The sequence below is a fragment of the Helianthus annuus genome, chromosome 15, assembly GCF_002127325.2.
Source record: "Helianthus annuus cultivar XRQ/B chromosome 15, HanXRQr2.0-SUNRISE, whole genome shotgun sequence".
Lineage (NCBI taxonomy): Eukaryota > Viridiplantae > Streptophyta > Magnoliopsida > Asterales > Asteraceae > Helianthus > Helianthus annuus.
In genome coordinates this window covers 60,430,626-60,454,069 of record NC_035447.2, presented here as the reverse complement: position 1 = coordinate 60,454,069, position 23,444 = coordinate 60,430,626, and the positions used below count along the sequence as shown (strand labels likewise).

Below are 23,444 nucleotides of genomic sequence, written 5' to 3'. Positions count from 1 at the left end.
TGGTTGAGTAGAGGCGGTTTCAGCGGTTGGTGCAGTGGTAGCTTGGTGTAGAGACTTGGAGGGCTTATCCCAGAAACTAGCTTTTACTCGCTTGTCGTTGATCTCGGCGGCAAGCAAGTAAGTCTCTTCAATTGATGAGGTCTTCGCGGCGTGAACAAAATCGGCAACACAGTCGGGTAGAGCTCGAATGTACTTCTTGATTGCTATCTCTGGCGTCTTGACTTGATCGGGACAGATAATGCTGAGCTGCTTAAAGCGAGCAGTCAGGGCAGCGTTGTCTCCATCCTTCTGCTTAATGTTCCAATACTCGTCCTCCAGCTTTTGGCGTTCATGGGGAAGGCAGAATTCGTCCATCATAATGGCTTTCAGCTCTTCCCAAGTCAACTCATAAGCTGCATCATTCCCGCGTTTGTTTCGTTCGGCCATCCACCAGTCTAGAGCTCGGGACTAGAAGATGCCGGTTGCGTTTAGGGTACAGAGATTTTCTGGACAGTCGCTTTGGCGCAGAGTGACTTCGACGGAATCGAACCATTGAAACATAGCTATTGGGCCATCTTCTCCGATGAATTCCTTTGGTCCGCATGCCTTGAACTGTTTGAAGCTGAAAACAGTCTTGGCAGCATGTTTGGGAGCTTCAGTTCTCGACTCCTCAGATGATTTGCTGACGTTCTCATACACTTCACTCACAGCCTTAGCTACTTGCTTGGCGATGATAGCAGCAAGACGCTTGTCTCTCTTTTCTTGGCGGGTAAGTGGGGTTCGGTGTCCAGATGACGACATTGTCTGCAACAGACATCATCGTAGGTCTCAGACACATCGTAATCGAATCTCAACTTACACGTCTACTACTTACTAAAGCTTAGGAACATGTTGAAGCATGTATCACATAAACACATAGGCACATAATCACAGATTCACGTAGTCACATAAGCACGTAAGCACGTAAGGCACAGAAACACAGAGACACGTACGCATTTAGTCACAGAGGCAGTCAGAATACAGACACCTATCATTCAAAGCTCGCGATTATTCGAATATAGCGATTGTGTCTATCGTAGCGATTAGTATAGTACAAGCGTATAGTATAGCGAGCATCATAGCGTACAGCGTTTCCTCTTAATAGCGATGATTTGTTACCGTTTTGAATAGAAGAGCAATGCGATTCGTGTGTGTCGATCGAAATGAGTGTAAAAATCGAATAAATCTCAAAAGTTTAAACATGTAAACATTTAAACACATATAACACATAAAATCAACGAGTCATCAGAGTCAGCAGTTGCGGGCTCAGAATCGAAACATGTAAAAATCGAGAAATAGATTGTCTGCGGCTATTTGACATTGACTACCCAAAGTGATTCAACTATTCTCAAGGATCTGTCATACACATTTTGACTTTCAGGATAGGGCCTCTGCCTCGATTCTTGGGCATTCGGCGCACATCCCTCTAGTCACATTGTGAGTTCAGATCGTTGGAGTCCGTCGAGACTTTGGTGAGAGTTTTATAAAACATGGGCGAGTCATCAATGTTAGGGTTTCACCCCTGGCTTGACAACTTCCACTGGATTTTAATAAAATAGAGGAGATTATTCATCAAAATATGGATTTCACTCCTGGTTTGGTATAATTTCCCCTGTTAGACAAGCGTTCGTTATTGAAAAATAATAATGAAGAGATCATTGATAAGTTGATAAAATAGCATTGATCAAACAATTTAGTCGAGAGTTTGCGGTTTTCACACCTAATCTTGACTAAATCGCTTTTTCATTATTGAAAATTCGAGTGCAGTGATCGTGTAGCATAGGCGAGAATAGCGAAGAATAGTAATAAGCTCATACATAGTCCATTTAGGGACATGCATGAATCGGTCTATTGGGTCCTAACTATAGTCTAGGTCTCTAAGACATCGACCCGGACTAGGTCGAGTCTGCCTAATTCCCTATAGTTATGGCTCTGATACCAATCTGTCACACCCCAACCGACGGCGGAAATATCGAGGCATGGAACTGAGCGAAACAGATTGTCCAGAAGTTTCCATAACAATTATCATTACTATTCAATTTAAATAATACGTCCCATACTGTAGCTCGAACAGTAAATAAATTATTACAGACAAAAATCCAGGCAAATAATTTCGTACCGACAACTCAGATTTAAATATAAATATTATTTATCTGCTTCTAGAGACTCTTGCTGCAAGATCTACAGACAACTATGCTCTAGACGCTTATTCTAGCCTCGCCTTCCTAGCAGCTAAGCATCCTAATTGCCTGTCACATACGTTAAAATAAAAGTCAATACACATAGTGTAAAGGTGAGCATACAAGTTTAATAATAGCATATAGAGTTCGAAATAGTTTACGCATAACCAGCACGTACACAGAGGAAAACGATACATGTTAATTATCGACATGGATCTATCGATACCAATGACTGCGGGTTGACTGCCCGAGGCAGTTCGCAATACATGATTACCACCGTGTCACACCCCAATTTCCACGTGTCTCACCAGTGGGCCCGGTGGGGTATTACCGTGACGTAGTTAGCAACAATATAGTCAAACCACACAATATATGAATGCACAGCGGAAGCATAAAGATAAACATATTTCAACCATCGTTTGTAATATCAAATGTATTTACGAATAGTCGAAATGTATCCACAGGGGATCAAATAAAATATAAGTATTGTTCAACAGACGTAGGCATCTTAAGCTTGTGAGACTCTTTATTGATGCTAAGGAGAAATATCCAGCCAATTACGCTTAGTACCTGCATTTAATCTTTTTAGGAAAATACGTCAGTTTACACTGGTGAATACATTCAACCGACACTTTTTGTAAAAGGTTTAATAAAAATTGATTTGAATGCACAAGGCACAAATTCTTTATAACTTGGGAGAATTATTTAAATTTGTAATCTTGTGAACGAATTACATGTTCCTTATGCGTTCAGTAGCCCGGACGTACCAGGTTAAAGATCAATAGACACACCACATCAACTATTTATGCACTGACGAGTGTACGCCTACACTCCGCGCTTATGTCGTGGCCATTTCGTAAAATGCTGCCAGGGATATCCGGGACATGGTCATTAACCCCCCAAAGGCGTTTAAGTAAGCAAAACTGTTTAAACGAGCCGACCAAATTATTAAATTAACCACCAAACGATGGAAGATTTGATGCCCGATCAAGCGGTATTTTATATACCATAACCCAAGCCCGTATAACGGAAAATAAGTTAAAAGTATTTACCTGAGCAAGCATTAATCCTTAATCGAATAAATTGCAAATATCTTTTACTGGTCTCCTATTCTGGAACGAAGTTTTAAAATAACCTATTAGAATCCTAACGGGTCTTTAATTTAGCCTTAGCTTAGACCGGTCAGTTTCAAAGGATAATTACGGTTTAATCGCGTGAAAGGCGAAAACCGGGAATGGAATGTGATTTGGACCCAACAAGTCTGAAGACTTGTTTTATATGGGTATAATAGCCATACTCTGGATTTTGAGGTCAAAACAATAAGGTTTGACTCGTTTCGGCTAGTTTATGAAAATTAGTTACATAAGCCGAACCGTGCGCGCAAAAAGCGTAACGGTTAACCGTAAGAGTCCTACACAGGTTTCCTAAGTCAATATACTTTAAAGAGGTTGTGGTATCAGTAGGATACCTTCCATATTGCACGTAACGAGTTTAAATCCATTTTATGCCCCATAGGGGTATTTCGGTCATTTTAAAGATTTATAAAAGAGGTTTCTGAGTTCTACAGGAAATCTGAGTTTTCCGAACAGTTTATAAAGTTCAAAATACTCTATTTATTATTTAAAATCAGTAGCAACTGGAATCGGGTCAAAAGACTTTGTAGAACTCAAGTTATGTCCGAAAAGGGTATATTCGGTAATTACCGAACCGATGCCATAACCGCAGGTTATGAGCAGGCTAAAAATACTTAAAAATCTTAAAAAATCCCAAAATATTATTTTACATCAGTGTGTAAAAGGTTTGGTGTCGAAATCTGGGTTTAGATAGGCGTTATGCTAATTGCGCCATTTAATTACTAAAGTTTCCGTAACTGCGCTATTTAGCATAACTCCTATTCTGGACCTCGGATCGACGTGAAATTTTAAGGACATGCTTAGAAATCAGTAACTAAGGTTATGGTCCTTTCACATGTCCGAAATTCTCGTTTTAAATTAAAAAGGGCGTTACGGTCGACTTTTAAGCATTTAACGGAAAGGTGTAAAAGACTCGGACAAACAATGAATCGGTCACAGAGGGTTATACCATCATGTAACCTGGTCCTAAGAGAGTCCTAAGGCATATCTAAATCATACTTTAACGGGTGAGAACTGAAGTCAAAGCAAAAGTCAAAGTTTTGCGACTTTAGGCTCCGAACCGGGTCAAAACAGTAAATGGTCGGATCAAACAAGCTTGGACTAGTTAATATACTTATTATCATGTTTTATGAGTGTTAAAACAGGTTACACGCCATCTACATTACTGATTATGCATAATTTCGCAAAATAGCATTCTGTTGACTTTTTCTAATCAAGTTTGACTCGACATTCGGATTAGTTAGAGTGGGAATCAGAGGGTGCCCTTTTAGGGGTTTAAAGCCCATATGATTACCAACATACAACTACCCTTGATTCGACAAACCACTGGACCATTTGTGATTTATCGTAAAGTCAATCGTTAATTACGACGGATTGACTTATAAGCTAAAACTATGGAAAACTAAGCCACAAAGGGTTAGGCATACTTACAGAAGCTTGGTGCACGACCAGAGATGTTAGAAGAATGCTCTTGAGCTCCAGAAATGAGCAGATGAGTTGTTTGAAGGTGTGATGAACAATGGTGCACTACCTTGCCTTTTATAGTGAAAATTTGAGCTTAAGATCATTACAACTCAACCTATTATTGCTCATGGATGATCAGCAGCTGTCCCTGAGTGTTAGGGGACATGTAGGGGGCGCCCATGCTTCAATTAATGCATCCAAGGTCGGTTACAAGCTCAAACATTGAATCTGTGTGAGTTTTCTGCTTCTGGGGACTTGACGCGGCCCGCATTAAGGTTCAGGCTGGGCTCACGCGGGCCGCCTGAATCCTTATGTCAGGAACCGTATCTTCATATGGCTCGCGGCCCGCCTGAACTTCCTTGTTTCTCTAATGCGGGCCGCCTGAGGCCTGAAATTCAAGATTTTCAAATCTTTTGTAATCATTAACCTGACCTTTCGGTTTCGAAGGGGTAACTTTGTGATTTGGGCCTCAATTATTTACAAATAAGGGCCTCGTGACTTTTACCCTTGCCGTTAAGTCCCCGGTTAGTTTAATTACTATCCGAAAAGCCTTAACTTTTATTGTTGACGCTTTTGACCCCTCGCATATGAAATTGATCATAACTTTCTCGTTTTAAAACGGGACTTTGCGAAATTTATATTGTACATTCTAGTGAGCGTAATTTACTGCTACAAAGTCTCGGGTTCGTCAAAGGGTCACTCAGAGGTATAAATTAAACATGTTGACACATTTGACCCCTGTAGTTTGTAATCTCTCACTTTCTTCCGTATTTCGCTCCGTACGATCCATGATTCATTCGTTTGAAGGTACGAGCATCATTTAGGGTTACTACACAGTATATTTACCCCTCGTTGACATTTTTAACCCTCGAATTTACATACTTTTAAGGTTTGTCAACTTTAGTCCTTTATTTAGTATTTAATACCACGTGTAAACTTATGACACGTGTTAACACATTATTGGACACAAAATTTCGAGGTGTTACACACCGTAATCCATGAAAGTAATTGTCCTTAACAACCCCCGTGTGAACGGGTGCTGAGTCCAAACTATAGTACTATCGGCGTTAAGGCAGGTAGACAGCATTCCACGTGTAAACATAACAACAAGCATTCATTTAGTCACGTAATACATGCGGTAATGGTTAGCGTTTAAATATTGCGTAGTGTGTTCGATTGTGATTTAGAATAAGTAACATATGTAACACCCAAAAGTGCGAAAGAAAAAAGGGTTTAAGTATACTCACAGCGGTTGATGGATTGAAGGGAGCGCTTGAGAGTAGGATTAGCCTGAATAGTTCGATAGCATAACGATAAGCAACGCGTAAAACGGAATCAAGTGTTGTAGAATCGGACGGCTGGTCGATCGGACGACAGTCCGATCGGACGGTTGACCGTTCGGTTGACAGTTCGTTCGGACAGCTGTCCAGTCAGACGGGTGTCGATTGGATGGCTGTTCGAGTGGATTGTTTCTTCCTTTGAGTAGGATGTGTTTGTGTATGATGTTTTGACTTTTGAAGTTTTTGTTGTAGCATTTCAAAACATTAAAGTATCCTTGTCTTTCAAGTCGGTCGATCGGACGGTCGTTCGATCGGCCGGCAACCCGATCGGCTAGGTACCTCAGCAAAACAAGTTCTCAGCAGGGTGTCATCCGATTGGACGGCTGTTTGATCGGGTGGCACTCCTAGTGCATCGAACATATTGAAAAAAATCAATTAAGTGTTGAAGTATAGTATCTCATGATCCGAAGAGTAATCCAATCGGACGGTAGTACCATCGAACAACAGTTCGTTCAATACTCCACATTAAAGAAATTGATTAAGCGTGGGACCATGTGCTAGCCGACCGGCTGACTGTCCGATCGGCTAGCTGTCTGTTCGGACAGCAGTCCGATCGGTCAACATCCTGACCCGATCAGCCTGTTCGTCTAACACTTGGTTGTTCTGATTTTTGTCGTTTTATCGAGGTACTTTGACAACGAGTCAAACAACAGAAAGCTCGTCTTTACTTGGTTCTTCTGATCGGACAGGAATCACCCAAACCCGGTCAGTGAACTGTTCGGGACGGTTGTTTCATGTTTAACCCGAACTCGGTGAACCTCGTGATAGAACCCGAATCTTGAACCGCATAGCTGCTATGATGATTAGTAAGTCGGCTCGTGCTCCATTTCTATCGGCTTTGAAGGCATTGAGTGTAAAAGAGTTGAAAGAAAGTTGGAAAACCATCTTTCAATCCTTTTTACCATGTGTATGTTTAGATCTATGAGAGATCCTTGTTTATTTATGTGGAAATCGGCTAGATCCAAGTTTTCTTGGTGGATTGAGGCCAAAACATGAAGTTCTTCAAGAGCACCATGATGACATCATCCTAGAACAGTTGAATCTCGATGATTTCACGGTTAAAGGTTAAGATTTGAATGATAGAAAGGTGTAGGAGTGCGTGTAGATCAAGAAAGTACAAGATTTAGGGCGAAATCTTACCGGGATTGAGATAAATCGAAGAAAAGGTGAGTTGAGCGTACTGGTCGGACAGAGGTTTCCAAAAGTAGAAAGTTTGACAATGACAGGGGTATTTATAGGATGCCAAAAGAGGTAATGGCTGACCGATCGGACAGCAGTCCGATCGGCTGGCTGTTCGATCGGCTGGTAGCCTGATCGTTCAGCTACCTAATTCGAGTGTTCGGTGCGACGATTTTTGATATTTCGGTTATGATTAAGGCCGATGAGGATACGATAGAGTTTCCTATTCAAATTACTTTTAATCCCAACTATTTCATATCTTGCGTTGTCTCTTCTCCACCAATTATCATACTATATCTACATATAATCATCCTTATTTCGTATTCGGTTTGCGATTTCGATTCGATTGCGATTGAGTTCGATTGCGTTTCGATTGATTCGAGTGATTACCACACATAACATAAAGTAAACATGCACAAATAACACATAAGGCACACCCACACGTATAACAATAACCAACCATCGCAATATTCGAGTTTCGAGTTCGATGATGATTAGAGTAGTTTGATTATTGTTTAATTAGCTTTATCGCATTGTTACTTCCTGCTATTCAAAGTCATAAAACGATTCGTATTGATAAATATACTTTGATTACTTCGATTTAACTGAGTACTCCACATAATACAACTAACGTATAACATAAATTAGACTAACTACAGTCAAAGAAGTCAAAACAGTAATCGAGCAAGGAGAGACAGATTGCAATTAGCAATCTTTTCTCCCTTTGACTTCAATCTTGACTTTGACTTTGACTCTCAAAACACGGGGTGTTACAATTAATCCCCAGATATAACGGGAGATTAATACTGGTTCAGGTGATGCTAGGGTTGGCACGATTCTAGCATATTAAAAGAATGTAGTAGTGTACCCTTAGCTATCTACTCCAGTCATCCTAAGGTTTAGGAATTTATTTGCTATCTGTTCCTTTTCATAGGAGGGCAGAATTTCCTTTCCACTATGTTTTTAAATTCTTCCCACTCCATATTGTAAATCCTATCACTTCCCCTAGACAGGAGGATTGTGTTCCACCATTCTAAGGCAGAGTTCTTAAACAGATTGGAAGAAAACATTAACTTATCCTCTTTTGCACATTTGCTTATTTTTAAGACTGCTTCAGTCTTTTCTATCCAGCGTAGAGCTGCAATGGGTCCTTCATTGCCCGAGAATTCTATAGGAGGATTGTGTTCCACCATTCTAAGGCAGAGTTCTTAAACAGATTGGAAGCAAACATTATCTTATCCTCTTCCGCACATTTCCTTATTTTTAAGACTGCCTCAGTCTTTTCTATCTAGCATAGAGTTGCAATGGGTCCTTCATTGCCTAAGAATTCTATTGGTTTGCTGGACCAGAATTCTTTGTAAGAACAACCATTAGGCATGGTTCTTCTTCTTTTGGGAATGGGCGCCTGAAGTACGGGTCCATTGTTTACGCTGTGTTTAGGTTCAGTTGGTCGCTTACTGCTATGTTTACTTTTATTATCCGCTTTCTTAACCGGTTGGATAATAAATGATATTGCATCTATGATTCCTTGTGCCACTATGTGTTGGATGGCACTATTATCCACTTGGTTTCCATTGTTATTGTTGTTCAGATTCTCATTATTCAGATTATCGTTATTCGGGTGGTTATCATTCTGGTTTTCCTGGTTCACTTCGTTGTCTATCTGAATTTTAAACATTTATCACGTATTAATATCACAAAATAATATTTAATATAACCAATCACATGACACGCATTTTGGTCAAAAGCGTCGATCATTGTGACTTACTCTTTATATATATATATATATATATATATATATATATATATATATATATATATATATATATATATATATATATATATATATATATAGTGGAGGGTTCAAATGAGAAGAAACTATTTGTAAGAAGAAAAAAAGAAGAGATTTCAACCAATAGAAATGCTTTATTTGACTTTATTTAATATTTGTATTCAATGTTACTATAAGGGTAAATTGGTAAACTTACATATATCATTAATTTGTAGTCTTGCTCTTTAATAACTAACTATATGAAATTTGTAACTTATTTTTGAATATATATTTTCTCAAAAAATAAAAATAAAAATTCGTTTATAGTGTAGGATAAATTACAAGATGTGTAGGATAAGTTACGAGTTTTGTAGGATAAATTTCAATATGTATAGGCTAAATTTTGAAATTTGTAGGATAACTTTTAATGTGTGTAAGTAAAACATTTTAGTGTGAAGGATGATAGTATTTATGAGTAATTAATTAGTCAAACATAATAATAAATGAAATGAGAGAAAAACTATTTAGTGTTTTACAATTGTACCCTTTGTTCTTTTTCTTCTCATTAAAATTTTTCTTCGCATATATATACTACGTTATCACCCGGGAAATGCTTCCTGGGGTGGAGAAAGTTATTAATATACTTATTATTTATAAGCAATACATACTTAAAATCATAAAAAATAACTGACATGTTAATGGAATAAAAAAGCAACAGTTTACATTATAAGCTACCAAAGACTTCTTTATAGACGACATTAGACGTCTTATTTGTTGGTTTTCCATTGGCATCGAATACATATTTTTATTTTACATCTAAACCCGAAACCCGACCAACCTGGCACGAACTAACCCGAATACCCAAACCCGACTGACCCAAACTTTAAATGGGTTGGTTATTGGGTCACTTTTTCCCAGCCAAAAACCCGAACTACACGACCCGAAAAATCCAAAACCCGGAAAACAATGGGTCGATGTGTTTTATTTCTAACTGTTCAACTAAATAAAATAAAAAAATAGGCCCATATATGGAAAGCACTTTTGAGAGTATAGACATATTTTCTTATCTATTATATATAATAAATGAAAGGTGATTTGGGCCACGTGTCAACACCAGAGAGCCCCTAAATGCCCTTTTTCCCGCCCAACAATGCCTTCCCCTGCTCATTTTCCTTTATTTATTAACCACTGATTTCATAAACAAGATGGCCCACATTCACTTTTTGAAAGGTCTGCCCACATATACAATAGGGCAAACCACTGATGAACCTCTGCCCATATTCAATTCATTTTTCCCGCCCAACAGTGCCTTCCCCTTCTTTATTTAATCCTTTTGTCTGCTTCTCAATCCAGATTTCTTTTCCCTCTTCTCTCTCTTCTCTCTGGCGATTCAAAAACCAGATCGCGATTCTAGGTACCTTTTAATTTTGAATTATTGATTTTCATTTTGTTGTTCAACGATTCTAGGGTTTCATTTTGTTGATATATGTATAGATCTGTATGATTTTCATTTTGTTGTTCAACTATTCTAGGGTTTCTTTCCACTCGCTTCAAGATCTATGCTTTCTGAGTGTTGAATCTCTGTAGATCCGACACCAGCTCGACATGTATGACCGCTCTCGGTACTTTTATTTGCCCTATGCTCGATCTAGGGTTTCTATACCTCAATTCTTCCTCTCTTACTCGATTATACCTTTTATTTTCCCTATGCTCGATCAATTGACCTATTTCTGTTCATTTTTTTTCAGTTCAAATGGAGGCTCTGCTCATCACAACTGTTGATACTGAATGAAGATGTGCATCTGATTGTAATCAACAAACATGTTTGTTTTCGATTATCTGTATTCTGAGTTGAAATCTTCTATTCTTTGTAACGTGATTTGGTTTGTAACTGTGTTGCTTTGATGAGCAGAGCCGAGAATTAGGGCAAACTTAAAGAGAGATCGAGCAGGTAAATTGTGCCAGAAGTCACCATATTCCCCTTGCATTGAGGTAAAATTTGTTACAAAATTAGGTTTAATTTTGATACTACCAAGTTTAGGGTTACACACCAAATCGTGGTTTAGAATTTGAGATTGGCTCTATTAATGTTATTAATCAAGTAAACCAGAGTTCATTAGGCTTTTATTTAAAAGTAGTTGTTGCACCTTTCTTTTATGTTATTAATCAAGTAAAATGCCATTAATATGGTGATCGAAAAGGTACAGCATTTTATATCCCAATTGAAAGAACTGTTCTCGAAAATAACTATGTTGATAATTATGTTTTTAGGGAATTGGCTGTGAGTTCAGGCACAATGAGATTGCTAGGTTGAACCCCAGAGATTGTTGGTATTGGTTGGGAGGTTGCCAGAGGCATAATCCCGAGTGTGCTTTCAAGTATCGCGTAAGTTCATCCTAATTTGTAGCCTGTCTCGATATATTCGACGAAGATTCTAACAAAACGTTTTTAGTTGCATGTATACTGATGAACTTTCTCTTTATTTATTTTGCAAAATTAAAGCTTGGTGGGCATCAGAGCTCTATATACAGTGAAATCATAGACGAGGAAATAAATATTTGTTTATTGTTCTTTGGAACCCTAATTGTCAGCACATTTCTATATAAATGGTCAAACAATTCATGTAGTTGTATAATATCATCTTTTCACAAGAAATAGTTAAAGACGAAGATGAAAGCCTATGGTAGGCATGGCTTGGTAGAAACTAAAAATCAAAAAATTTGTTGCCAATCAGGTTTATATACATGATATAACTTTTTATATACAATATCTATTTAAACTAATTGTTTGTAATTTGATTAAGTTGTTATAGCTAACACTATTGTTTTTGTTACAAATAAAGGCTACATGATGTCTACATGTACAACATTCATTTCAGCAGCCAATATATGTAGCAGAGCTAAATGAAAATAGAGGAAACATTAAGAAATTCAGTAACACCATTCACGTATTCAACCTGAAAACGTGATTTGCTGACCAGTTGTGCTCAGATCATGCCATGCCTCTTATATTAAAAATTTGTTTGTACCGCTGACCTGTCGGGAGTGGTGCTCAGGTGATGCAGGGTAGCGGTTACGGCTCTACTAGGATTCGGTGTCAGCTATATTGTGCTAATGACAAGTTCAATCAAACTCTGATCTAAGTATGCTTGAGGTATTCATCTCCTAATCTCTATTGAATCTCCTTTTCAATCTCTTATATGTGCATACGCATACAAATTATAGTTTGCTTATATGTGAATCTCCATTTCCACAAGGTCAAAATTAATTTTTGTAAGATTTTACAAATTGGTTACTCATTATTTTGAATAAAAACCATAAACATTATGTATTTATTCTAAGTTTTATCGAAGCATATTGGTTAATTAGCAAAACTAGAAAGATTTGATTAGCTATATATTCTAATGAAAATCGTTTACTTGTCTTAAATTCAGGTAACGATCTGACGATCTGAGAGAGTAGGAATGTGGTTGTATTCGATTATTTCAAATGGTTTGAAATTCTGCTGGTTCATTTCTTCATTTTTTTCTTACATCATGAAAACCAGACCCACAAAATGTTAAATGGCCTAAATGATAGGACCTTAAACCATGTAGTCTTGAATTATGTAAGAATTAGGGTTTAATTAATAAGTTATTACAAATCAGTGGTTGAACCACTGTTGGGTTAAAACAGTGAGTTAAACCACTGTTGGGTTAAAATAGTGGTTGAAACCACTGTTGGGTTAAAACAGTGAGTTAAACCACTGTTGAGTTAAAACAGTGAGTTAAACCATGGTTGGGTTAAAATAGTGGTTGAAACCACTGTTGGATTAAAACAGTGAGTTAATCAACTGTTGAGTTACAACAGTGGTTGAAACTACGTTCTATCTAATGCGTCAAATGGGTCAAATCAAAAGTGTTTTCAGTACTTTGTAAGAGATCTGGTGAAAATATCAAGCTTTGGGATGATTCTTGATAGCTATGAATCTCAAACTGAAGCCTTATGCCCTGGTTTTTCACAAATTTGACAAACTACATAGGATTATTTGAAGATTCATGTGGTAAAGCATTAATATTCATAGCAGCCATGGTAGATATCGGTACAGAGGTTGTGAACTGAGGTGCAGATTATTTCAGATGAGATTCATGAGTAAGTAATTTCGCCCATGATTGAGAAAAATTAGGTCTAGAATCACTATTTTCAATGTTTCTTACAAACATTTGATGATCAGTGTCCAATCCATTTAGAATCTGTAAAACAAGACTTCCTTTAGTGATTGGATCTTCAATTGCATGTAAAGAATCATATAAATTTTTAGCTTCATCACAAAATTCTGAAATTGATTTGGATTCTTGTCGCAGGGAATGAAACTGAGATCGGTACAAGTTCTGGTTTGCAAAGACCTGCTGATTGAACAACTCTTCACTCTTTTTGCCATAAATCGGATGATGAAACGAGTTTGGATTAAAAGAGTTTGGAAAAGAAAGGTTTGGAGTTTAGGTTTTCGGTTTAGATTCACTTTTAAATTGTGTTGGATTAGTCAACATTGTTTCTTGTGGACTTGTGTCATTTGTGTTATTGACTGTTTTTGCGGTATTGATTATGCTTATCGTGAATTGTAGTTGATTAAATGTTTGATGAAAGGTTAAATTAGGGTCTCCTCAGTTTTATTTCTGCTTAATTGTTGTGCACGCCAAGTGTTTGTAGAATTGTATTCCTTAATTCATGTTAGGTGTTTTTTAAGTTGCTCAAGTAAACAACGTTTCTTCATTTTTAGGGTCTTATGTTGATTGGTAATTCTTTTTTTTTTGTTTTGGGGTTTAGGATAAGTCATGCCACATACACATGAGGTGCGGCCTCAAGCCTCTGAAGCGTTTTCAGCTCGCTATGCGCCTATACGTGCCTTTTAAAACCAAGTTATCATATTGTATTGAGGATGAATAATCAATCTTAATTTCCAAATATCGGTTAGTGTTTATAAAGCTATAGATACTATTTTGGGTTGCTTATATTATTATTTTCTTGAATCTTGATGTGTTTTAGGTTTTATCTGCTAAGGGTAATAAAGCTATGGATACTGCCATAAAGGTTGTTTTGGTTGTCTGCACAAAGATGTCCCTCACGTGCTTCCAAAAGTGTTAAAGTGGATTCATGAGAGGCGTGGGCATTACTTCAGATTGGATTATATTAAGCATTTGCTAGTGTTTTTCGGGTCTATGATTGATTCATTTATAACAACTCAATATTGGAAAAATAGGACCCATGAGCGCTTAAAGTATGCTTTTGTTCGCTCCTTTCTTTCACTTAGTACCCACTAATTGCTAGAGTACAATCATATATATTGGAACATATTTCATTGAACTTGAGCATGGTTAAATGGGTGGGTTGGGTAGGCTAACGGGTCAAAACGGGCCATTTAAAAGGATGTCATTTGGGTTTGAGTGAAAATGGGTTCCAACCGGGCTTGGCTTGAAACGGGCTGGTTTAGAAAAAAAGAGTACCAAAATGGGTTAATGTGACGGTTGTTAGTTTTAAAGTTGTATGCTTTAATATGCAGCATTTGGATGCCAAAAACACACATTATTCATCTTGGAAACAACAAAGAACTTATGGACGTTGCAGAAAATAGTGTGGAAAAAAGGTAAGAAATTGGCAACCTTAAGATTCATTCTCACTAAATCACTTTGATGATATATAGAATGCTGTAAGAATATATATGTTTAGTCTTTAGAGGTGGTTGCCCTAAGGTTGATTCAGTTTCAAATTACGCAGAGTTGGATCTCAAGAAAGCGTTGTTGAGGGTGGTTGGCCATGGAAACACCATCCTCTTTTGGATGGATCGTTGGGTTGGGGATGTTCCTCCGAGGCATGTCTTTGCCAGCTTGTTTGACCCTGAACAGGTCAAAATGTGTTTCATTGAGGACTACCTCAAACCCGACATTGATAGGGATGGTCCTAATTGGGTTTGGAAGTGAAGACCTACTCGCCTCCAGGAGCTTAGGGAGTTGTAGGATCTTCGGCTCCTGGTTGAAAGGGTTGATCTTCATGCAGCCCCAGATTCTTAGCTTTAGGACAACATTTACAGGTTCGTTTTCGGTTAAGAACATTAAGCAGCTTCTGTAGCTGAACACTCTTACTCCCTCGAATTTTGTCCTAAACTGGAATAATTAGGTGCCCCGTAAGGTGTGGGTTGTGGCTTTGAGGGTGGAGCGGGGTTGACTCCCCATCTATGACGCATTGCAAGCTAAGAATATCGCGGTTCCATCTGTTTTCTGTGTCCTTTGCGGCGACGTCGCCGAATCTGCCGAGCATGTGTTTGGTTCGTGTCATTTCTCCCAAACAATTTGGCAGCCTATTGCTATGTGGTGTAGGCTGCCTCCTTTTGTTGTGTTTAATATTAAAGTTCTCTTGACTCTTCATGAGCTCTGCCAAGGTTCTACCAAAAAGAAAAAAAAAAACCATCCAAGCTATTGTGATGATCTCTTTATGGTGCATTTGGTGGATGTGGAACTTGGTTATTTTTAATAAAGACCAGGTTCCTGTGGGCAAAGTTATGGAGGAAATAAAGACATTGAGTTACCTGTGGATCAAACACCAATCAAAGGAGTCGAGAATTACTTAGGTGGGCCAGAGGAATTTTAATGTTTTTATCTTAACTGTTTGTAGTGGTTTAGCTGCTCAAAGCTTCTTACTTTGTTTTTGCTTTTTTTAATAAAGCTTTTTATGGTTGGTCTTAAAAAACAACTTTTAATCCATGTATATTGTTTCTATGTTAATTCGTGAGACTGTTGTATCATTACATTTGAGATTATTTAGGTTATCTACGTTACAATAAATTTCTTGAGCCAGGAAGCAATCCCGGGTGAAAACCTAGTGATATTACATATACTAATTTTTTATTTAGTATATATCATAATCTAGGTTTTTCTAATCAACCTGAATTTTAGCTTTCAAACTCAAATCCAATTTTTATTTCTAATTCAAAATCAATTTTGACATTAAAATGTTATAATTATGCTTTCACTACCATTTAAACAACAAAAATGCATGCACTGTTGATTGTATCATAGTCGCCTTAGGGTGCCTTAATGTTGTAGATGAAATAATTACAGCTCATTAGCAAGCTGGACATCTAGTTAATTATTTATTATTTTTTTTTCTTTTCACCAAGAATATATTGTAGATGAAATAATTACAGCCCAAATCAGTCATTATAACCAAACCTCTAACCAAAGCAGGGCCCTCAAATCCAGCTTATAATGGAGGAGCAGGAGCATAGAAGGGCCTGTATGCCAGAATAATCCCCGAACAAACCCGGAAGTTGACAAACAAACCCCGGATAACCAAAATAAACGTTGAAGCTGACAGACAAACCTGGACCTTGGCAACGAACCCGGAGCTGGTGCTGGACTACAAACCCGGACCATAACCTCGGATGCCAAGTTAATTCTGACGCAAAGTTAATACGTAAGTTAAACATGGAGCTCAAAGCCCAGATCGAGATGATCACAGACCCGGACCACAAACCCAGATGCTCATCAACCCAACTTTTAGTCTTCAGCATCCATTCTAAAACCCTGACAGCATTACATACGTTGGTAAAGCAGTATTTCTTGGCTTTGTACAGCTGGACAATGACCGATATGCCCCTATATTTGCAGAAGAACCTGCTGTTCCCGTTGGTCCAAAATAAAAGCACAGGCTGATGCCACCAGCTCTGAACTGTATCATATTTGGAAGCCCACAACAGAAAAAGAATTCGCAGCATCAAGCCATTACAAAGCTTAATCAGCAGCACTACCTCTTTGCAATTTTGTATCCAATGCTTTAATCCAGAAAACGGAAGCCAAACACGGGATAGCATAACCGGAATCCAAACTCGGGGAATCCATGAGCAAACCAACAAACACAAAGCCAAAAAAACAGATACCATACTCATTCTAGTAGACTGCCAGTACTTGTTACACAGGGAATATCGTTTTCTGGACCCGGTAGGACTGAACCAAAGCTTACGAGCACAGTTACGAGCCCAATTCGTCACCTCCCCATAAAGCCACTTTTGCATACTTCGATTCCAGCCATTCTTCTTCAACAGAATCACATTAATGCTACTATGTAAACAAATAGCAAATCCAAACCTCAGGGACGCATATGGCATTTTACTCTTTTTATATATAATGAAACCGATTATGATAATAGTAACAATCATATCCATAAACTTTGTGCCACTTTCCCTCTTACCATATATCTAAAACTAATTGTACATTTTTTAAGAGTAAATTTCAGAAAACATCCTTTACGCTTGCCAAAATTGCAGGTTCCGTCCTTTATCTTTAGAACTTGCCAAATACATTCTTTAAGTTTATTTATTTTTTGTTACCGAGTTAGTCCTTTATCACTAACTGAGTTTATTTTAACAATTAAATTCCCTCACATGCCAAACATGTGAGGGTATATTTGTCAATTCCTCTTCAATTCCTATAAAACCAACAGTATTCAACCCACGGTAATAATAACAAAGCGAATACCATAAGATTGTGGTTTGAATGCTGATGTTGGTTTTATAATAATTGGAGAGAAACTGACAAATATACCCTCACACTTTTGGCATGTGAGGGGATTTAATTGTTAGAACAAACTCAGTTAGTGCTAAAGGACTAACTCGGTAACAAAATATAAACGTAGCGGATGTAATCGGCAAGTTTTAAACATAAAGGATGGAACCTGCCATTTTTGGCAAACGTAAATAATGTTTTCCGCATGACCACATTTTACTCTTTTCTAATACCAACCAATCAGACCAGACCCATTTTAACCCATTACCCGACTCGTCCATTTTCCCACCTCTAGTAACAAAGAGTAAATTTTTATGTACAAATATCACTGAGAGAGAACCTGAACTGATGTTGAAATCAGCCGTTAAGTGTGACAAACTAAAGTTTCTAGGGATCTGGCCCAAAAACCCAAACGATAGTGCATCAGGATCCACAATCGGTTCATTCACAGTCTTCGCGTTCGATTCTTCGCCAGTAAATGAAGCAACAGGCACCTCTGGCATAACCGGATGCCTTTCTAATTGTAGCACACCGATAGCTAATGCACACTTTCTGCATTATAGAATTTATAAAATGTTATGCTGAGCATATAATTATTAATCTATACATACCATATCCACACAAATTAACTTATTTTATGAAGCTAATGTACATTAGTTTTACTGAAAATAAACATCAATAAAAACTTTTACAACTGGATATGGACTATAGAAGTGCTTAACTATTCAAATATGTATTTGTATCATTACACCTCCAGAAAACCTGGGTACTTAAACTATTTTCAGTATCCTATAAATCCATTAACCATGACTTACATAATGCTTCTATTGATATAGAACATTTTGAGAAATTCCCAAACCACCAAATAACCCAAAATACATCTATTAAAAGCCAAATAAGATGTCTTTAATACAAAAATCAGTATTAACAATAACTAAATTTATGGTAGGATTTCAAGTGTTAACGGACCACTAACGAACCTCTACATTGTGAGGATTTATAGTCTGCAACACACGATCAATTGCCTTGACTAAAAAATATGTCCTATGAACCGGACCTTTTTAGATAGTCTGCAACACACGATCAATTTGCCTTGACTAAAAAATATGTCCTATCAACCGGACCTTTTTAGATGCTTTGCAGTTCTGATCAACTCGTCCTAATGTTCTAGAATTAAAAAAAACAATATTATAAAACCCTTATAAAACTAAATTAGGAATGACATTCTTGTGTGACTAACAATTGCATTACCTTTCGTTCTAGAAATTGAAACACATGCTTGTCGTTAGAACAAAAAGCCATGAAGGGTTGGCTGGATCAATATCGAACTGCAAACAAAATAAAAAAAAAACACATATAAAAAAATAACATCTAGTTTCATCAAACTTAAAACCATACTCATGACTTTCAATATGTATATTAATTCGATTCCAACCAAATTCATAGAAATTTAAATAATAAATGACACACTATATCAAAATCAGATGCATGAGGACTATTTTCATAAATTATAGTACCAATCACACCAACAGGCGGCCTATCATAACTAACTTCCTTAACGCTACTATGTAAAAAAATAGCAAATCCTAGCACCTCCATCGGTTGACAAAGTTCTCTAGCGGTTTGGAAAATCTTGACTAACTCATTACTCGAGTTGACATAGTAGAACCATCATCACTCGAATTATCCTTTTAAAACTCCAAAAATCTGAGTCGGTTCCTTAATAAGTTTCACCTGCAACCCGGTTCCAGGTTAACAAACTACTTATAATATTTTTCTACAGAATAATAGGGAATGGTTTTCATGAATAGGGACTCACTTAGGACCATTTTAGTGTTTGTCATGAATTGAGGGTGCATCATGAGGTTGTTAAAACGATTTTGCTTCAAATACTCGGCTGCACGTGAACCACGATGGCCTATACAAACATATATATTGTGTATTCAGAACAAATGATGAAAAGTTTCTTGTTTGTTAATAAAAATGTCTGTTATATGAACCGAAAAAGAATATAACCGTCAAATATCCCAAATAGGCAGACGGTCTGCCCATCGATCTTGCAAGTTTTGGCATCAAAGAAGTCTTCCATGGTTGCCCTTTTTCCTCTGAAACTTGAGAAACCACAGCTCAATCTTCCATCTTCAAAACTTGCATTTATTTACACCAACTTCACTAATTTGTCATTCCCACCCATGATCCTATTCAACGCAACCAAAACAGATAAGTCGGTATAACAAAAGAGGATGTACAAATGCCATATTATGAACTAACTCTTAAAGCATCTCCACACACCTATTTACCTAGGCATTCACATAAAAGTAAATATGATGAAAGTTACAAACACACCAGCTTTCACGTAATCATTATGGCAAGGTAACTGGGTTAGATTACACAAGTGAATTTGCAAATTTATTTTAAGGTTTTTCTCTTTCTAAATAATGGATCAAAAGTAGAAGATGCAGCTCAAACCTACACGTTAAAAGAAATTGAACGATTCAAAAAAAATTTGCTTGACTAAGCTACAGTAGAATATCAAATTAATAACATGATAACCAGCCAAATGACATAAAAGTCGTACAAAATAGATTAAAAGGAAAACTTTTCATACCAAGAGATTTAAACAATCAAAACATTAGCAATTAATTATTAACTTACAGTTGCAATTTCAGAGTTGGTAGTCAAGTCTCCATATCTGGCACTCAATGTAAACGTTCACCCAGCAAAAGGGTGGACCAGAAAATTCTAGCCTGAACATAGTTTCATCATTATTAATTAATAAAAGTTTTGTACTAAAACAATAAAAAAATACAATACAAGGAATGCTATAGCAACCTGGTTTTCATGGGAAGCCAAAATGGAGCACCATCAATGTACATTGCACACTTAACATAAAGCTTTTTGTCATTGATACCATTACCTATATCCACTGCATATTATAACAAACACATGATATAAAATAAGTTATGGAATTGTTCAGAATTCATTTCCTTGTGCCTAGTAAATAACATGATGGAAGCATATTATGATTATGACTACATCATTTCCCATATTGATCGAAATATGCTCCACGTCCATTAGTTTCAAAATCCTCTCTAAACGAAAATAAAAGCATGAAGGAGTGCTTGAAAACATGTTTCCACCAGATGCATTTGATTGACCAACACATGCTAGAGTACTCTGTTAGAAATGGAGCAGCCTGTACAAAAGCTGATGCTGTTGAAAACGAATTGACTTCGCCAATTATAACTACTATCAATCACTTCGATATTCATTTGTCTTTCATATGTCACATTCAAACAACAAATAGCCAACCAAAACCTAATGACAGTGGCACGTTAGATTTATGTAACTAAATTTCAAGTTAGAAAAGTGAAGTACTTACCTTTACGTCGGTTGTTTAGATAGAGTTGTTGCCGGAACCAAACTTTTTGGAATAACTGCGATAGGGAATGGTAACCCAGTTGTAAAGTGTCACACAATTTCAAAAATGGTAAGATTAGATACCACCTATACAGCTAGTTTGCTTAAACACTTTTGAACTATCTTCAATTAAATCGGCTAACTATGATGCTAACCAGTTTGATTGGCAATCAAATTGGGGGTTAAACCAAATTAAAAAAAACAAAACTAAATGAAATGGTGTTAAGTCACCTGACTCACCTCATCTTAATCATCCCATTGCCTTTGATTAGTTTTTTTATACAAAATATAATAATAATTCTAATACCAAGACCAGGTGGAACCACAGTAAGATTACGATAAGCAAAACCCTAATAGGAACAAAAGCTAAAATCGGAGCTCAAATCTATACTATATATGAACAAAATCGGAGCTCCAAAGAGAATGATGCAGTAATGAAGGTAAATACTTTATCTTAAGTTAAAACAAAGTGTAAATAAATGAATAATAGATAAATACGAAATCGTTTAAAGATAGGGATTACCAGATAAGATTGGAGTGGGCAACGCAAGACGTTAAAGAGCATCAAATTCATTTTCATATTGATGAAAAATAATTTGAATGAAATGATTGAAAAACATATTAGTCATTATAAGTTTAGAACAAACGGAAAGAATGAGGCATACATAGTAACGGGCCTATTAAAATGCCAACCATTTAATACGTATTCATTCCAATTGAACAATTAGTTAAAAATATTTGAATAATGAAGCATTAATTCAAAAAGGTGCAAGATAATTGGTATCAACAATTTTAATAAACTAACTAAATCTAACAATATAATGCATAAAAAGTCCCAAGTAAACTACAAAATATAAATCAGTTTAAAAATAAAATTTAACATATTAAACATAATCAAACGGTGAGCTTTAGGTTACTAAACATATTAAACAAAAAAAGTGCATGAATATTGAAAACTATTGGTTTATAAAACAGAATACCAATAGTAATCATCAAAACTGAAATCAGTGCTTATTTTGTGGACTACCGGGTACTAAAAAATTATACTTCATATAATCAATCCTCAATAGAAACCGAGGATCTATAATTAACAAAAATAAATAATAAATAACAAACTAATTGTGTTGAGATATGATCATTGATTGCAAATGACAGAGAAAGCAAATGGATGAAGCCATGAAAAAAACCCTAGATACAGTGAGTTAAAAAGGTGATCAAATTGAAGGTGTAGATATAGAAAACATAAAGTTTTGAAGAGAATTTAGGGTTTGTGATGGGATTCTTAAGAATGGAATAGGAAAAGGAAAAGATTAACAATAAAAATCATAGGTGGAATGAAATTAACAACATACCTTCGATTATCAAAGATGAATCGATGAAGAACAGATGAAGCAAAACTGCGATGGTGGGATTTAGGGTTTGGGAGAAGTTAGGTTGTGATTTGTCGCTGTGTCGACGGATCGAATTCGTATTATTGATGAGGATTCAAAGAAGACTTTTTGCAATTGACAGTGGGGATTGAAAGAAGGGTGGATTGGAAACATGCGGCTGTTAGGGTTTCTTGTGATAATATATAATATATAGGGTCCGAGTACATGGGTGTTCGGGTTGCTCAAAACAGGATCCGCGTGAAGGAAAAAACCCAGCTCATTTTCCCGCCAAAATGAATTTTGAGAAGTCCTAAGAACACGCCACATCAGCCCAAATCTTTATGTTTATTATATATAATATAATATATATATATACATATATATATATATATGCATCTACTACAATCCAGAACTGGAAATTAAAATTACAATACAACTGAAATTTAAAATTACACTACTAGTAGTAGGCATCCGTAGTTTTTTTTTCATACACACATATATATTATTATATTATATTATTATTATTATCACCATCTCTACCATCACATTCACGGATATGGATTCATCCAGAAATCCATATTGCGTTCGTCGTACTTTCAGACTAGTCGCTCTCCCACTTGTCTCATTCTCTCCCTGCTTTCTAAGATTTCCTCACCAAATGTCCCGAGTTCTTGTACATTTTCTGCACTCATTGGGGGTGCAGGTTCTAGGACTGGGTTTGGAATCTGGGGCATGGGTTCAGGGTATGGGGGTGGGTGCCTGGTATGGGTAAGGATTCTCTAAAATCTCCTTAATGAATACATCGTTATCGTAATAGGGATCTAGAGGGTCCAAACCTGGGTAAGCTCCTAGATTCGGCATGGGCATGTCTTCTTGTATGGGGTAACGTTGCACATAGTCCCTATTGTCATCCCACCACGGGTCATAATATGGGTCTAAGCAATTAGGTGTTGGTACCCTAGGTATCTCCTCTGGGTTAAAATCATGCATTTCAACTTGATTTTCAGGGTTATTTTCTACTTCCATGGTATGT

At 36.8% G+C, this 23,444-nt stretch overlaps 1 long non-coding RNA gene across 1 annotated transcript; it reads right to left on the bottom strand.

Moving 5' to 3' along the window:
• Window positions 1-16,121: 16,121 nt before the first annotated feature.
• Window positions 16,122-21,296, bottom strand: LOC110872340. Its single transcript, XR_004882161.1, has 9 exons — window positions 21,004-21,296; window positions 20,454-20,547; window positions 20,277-20,368; window positions 19,638-19,819; window positions 19,441-19,539; window positions 19,215-19,355; window positions 18,873-18,949; window positions 17,962-18,173; window positions 16,122-17,149 (listed from the first exon to the last, which is right to left on the bottom strand). It is a non-coding gene; the product is annotated as an uncharacterized LOC110872340 (long non-coding RNA).
• Window positions 21,297-23,444: the final 2,148 nt, after the last annotated feature.